We start from the raw sequence: 3,551 nt of genomic DNA on the forward strand, positions 1-3,551 counted from the left end.
TTATCTTCTCTCCATGTCGATCTTCCTTCTTTCTGGAATCTTTGTCTTTATCCTGGGGGTGAACCCGGCTTTCGAGGTTTCTCCTAACCGGGAGTTTTCCTCCATGTTGATGTATTTTTCTGCTCGTTCCAGCTCCTCGTTCAGAGATGTGGGGTACTTTTTTGATATAGATTGACTAAAGGGCCCTTCTCGCAAGCCGTTAATGAGGCCCATAATAGCGGCTTCTGTTGGCAAGTTCTGTATATCCATACATGTCTTGTTGAATCTTTCCATGTAGTTATGCAGGGTTTCCCGTTCTCCTTGTCGGATTCCCAATAAGCTCAGAGCATGTTTAGCTTTGTCCTTTTGGATGGAGAATCTGGCTAGGAATTTTTTAGCCATGTCGTCGAAACTTGAGATGGACCTAGGAGGGAGATTGTCGAACCATCTGATTGCTATTTTTGTTAAAGTAGTTGGAAAGGCTTTGCAACGAACTGCATCTGAGGCGTGGGTGAGATACATTCTGCTTTTGAAGTTGCTGAGATGATGGCTGGGATCTGTAGTGCCGTCGTATAAGGTCATGTCTGGGAGTTTAAAGTCCTTTGGAATTTTTGTCTTCATGATCTCTTTGGTGAATGGGTCTTGCTCCTTTCGTGCGTTATATTCGGGAGTGGATCGGCTGGCTTTAGTATTGACATCGGCTTTAAGTTTTAGGAGTTTGGTTTCCAGTTCCCGGCGTCGCCTTATTTCTCTTTGTAGATCCTTCTCGGACTCTCGTTGACGTAGAGCATCTTCCTCAAGTTATTTTAACCGATCTTGAAATGCATCCAGGGCTCCCTCGTTTGGGGAGTTCTTATTGTTGATTTGGGGAGTATCTTTTGGTGTGGAGTCCGCGTTCTTATGCGACGTTCTTTCTTCTAGATCTGAGGTGTGATCGTTGTCATGATCGTCCGCCATGGTAATGGGATGACTTCCAAGTCCTCGGCAACGGCGCCAATGTTCTTGGGGTTACCTGAAACTGTAGGTCGATCTCGGACGAGATCTTCTGTACTGGTCGGAACGGAGGTATCCGATTTGTAAGACTTGATGGAGGTGCTGATTCCTTCGTCCCCGGAGGGTGGGGGGTACCTGCAAGGGACTCCGATGCTTAAGTTAGCAAGGGTATTAAGCAGGTATTGAGTAGAATAAGAGTATAAGTTATACCTGGGTGCTCCAGTGTATTTATAATGGCGTAGAGTGACCTTCTTAGATAAGATAAGTTAGTTATCTTATCTTCAAGGGAACCACCGTTCTCTCTGTAGGCTTGGGCTGCCTTAGGATTTGGGGCGTGTTCCTCTATTTGGGCCCTTTTTTGGGCTTTCCTGTGATTTGGCCGAGCTCTTTGAGAAGAGGTCAGTTTGTCCTGACCTGAACAGGTCGGTCGCTTTGTCTGTAGAACATCCCGGGTCGGACAGCTCGACCCCGGGTATGAACAGCACCGTTGCCAGGGATTGATTTAGATTGACAATGATAAAGTAGGTGATAATCTAGATTAAGAATTTTTCTTTGTTTTTACTAAGTACACTAACTGTTTGAGATTTTGTTTCTGCTAACTATAACCTCACTCTAGCAATAGAGTGCCCTATTTTTGTGTTTTTTTTATTTATTTGTGTTGTTTGCCAGGAGGGAAAAGAGGTAAATCACCATTTTTGATTCTGAACTAGAGAGAACATTCTTAAGATTGAGAAGGGATGCAGGGGGGAAAGGAGTGATCAGAGAAGAAGAAGATCAAGAGATGGAGAGTAACATCCCTAATCTGCCAGAGTGTGTGGCCAACAACAATGGCCAGCCTCAGAGAATAGTCTTAGCCTCTTACACTATCCCCAACCCAAGGAAATGTGGGAGCAGTATCTTGACCCCCAATGTCCATGCTAATAACTTCGAACTCAAACATCAATTGATCACCTTGGTCCAGAATAATTGTCAATATGGATGAAGTGCTGCCGATGATCCAAACCAACACCTCTCTGTGTTCTTAAGAATTTGTGACATTGTCAAAACCAATGGAGTCCACCCTGACATCTATAAGCTTTTGTTATTTCCATTCTCACTAAGAGACAAAGCCACACATTGGCTAGAAACATTCCTTCAAGAAAGCATCATTAATTGGGATGATTTGGTTAGCAAATTTCTAGCCAAATTCAACCCTCCACAAAAGGGTCATTAAGCTTAAAACTGATGTGCAAACCTTCAGGCAGCTAGAAGGAGAATCATTGTATGAAGCCTGGGAGAGGTATAAAGCTTTGATCAGAAGGTATTCAGAGGGAATGTTCAGTGAGTAGGTGGAGCTACAAAATTTTAATGAAGGCTTGTTCATGAGTTCAAGGAAAGCTTTGGACTATTCTTCAGAAAGATCCTTGCAAATGATGAAAACTGCTGAGGAGGCACATGATCTAATAGACATGGTGGCCAAGAATGAGTATTTTTACTCCTCTGAAAGACAAGCAGCTCCAAAGAGAGGCGTATTTGAGCTTGAAGGAGTTCATACAATCTTAGCTCAAAATAAGATTATGCATCAGTAACTTCAACAACAAATAGAAATGATGTCAAAAAGGATGGAAGGGGACAACAAGACGAGAGTTGTGAGGAGCAACAGCCATAACAAGTCCAGTATATGCACAACCAAGGTGCTAGACAGAATGCTTTCATGGAGACACTTATAACTCGTCTTGGAGCTAACTTTCAGACAACAAGATGGTGAGACTATCTATGAAGCATGGGAGAGGTTCAAAGACTTAACAAGAAGATGCCCACCAGATATGTTCAATGAATGGGTTCAACTTCACATTTTCTATGAAGGTCTTTCCTATGAGTCAAAGAAGGTTGTGGATCACTCATCAGGAGGGTCTCTAAACAAGAAGAAAACCATTGAAGAAGCCATAGATGTCATTGAAACAGTTGCTGAGAATGACTACTTCTATGCCTCCGAAAGAAGTAACACCAGAGGAGTAATGGAGCTGAACCACATGGATGCATTGTTAGCTCAAAATAAGATGATCACCAAGCAGCTAGCAGATCTTACCAAGAAGGTGGAGGAAAACCAAGTTGTAGCAGCCATCACTTCACCATCAACTCAAGAAGGAGCGAACATAGGAGAAGAAGGTGACTGGGAGTAAGCCAAGTATGTTGGAAACTCACCTAGACAAGTTCATGATCCATACTCCAAAACTTACAACTCTAGATGGAGAAAACACCCCAACTTTGGGTGGGGAAACCAACAAGACCAAGGGCAAGATCAAAGACGCCACAACCTCAATTACAACAACAATGTAACTTATCAACACACCTCACAGAGATCCTACCAACATCCATCTAACAACCATTCTCAACCACCTAATCTCAACCCATCATCAATAACCGAGGAGTGATTATCAAAGATTGAGGCTCTACTCGAAAATCTATGCAAGGAAATTCAAGATAGTAAAGCTTTCCAGGAAGAAGTGCAATCCAACATGCAGAATCAAGATGCTGCCATCAAGAAACTGGAAACACAGATTGAATTCTTATTCAAGCAAGCCCCTGGACACAAGAAT

At 42.9% G+C, this 3,551-nt stretch overlaps 1 pseudogene; it reads right to left on the bottom strand.

Moving 5' to 3' along the window:
* Window positions 1–2,683: 2,683 nt before the first annotated feature.
* On the bottom strand, window positions 2,684–2,778 carry LOC127744445 (uncharacterized; annotated as a pseudogene).
* Window positions 2,779–3,551: the final 773 nt, after the last annotated feature.

Source organism: Arachis duranensis, unplaced genomic scaffold (genome assembly GCF_000817695.3).
Source record: "Arachis duranensis cultivar V14167 unplaced genomic scaffold, aradu.V14167.gnm2.J7QH unplaced_Scaffold_354584, whole genome shotgun sequence".
NCBI lineage: Eukaryota > Viridiplantae > Streptophyta > Magnoliopsida > Fabales > Fabaceae > Arachis > Arachis duranensis.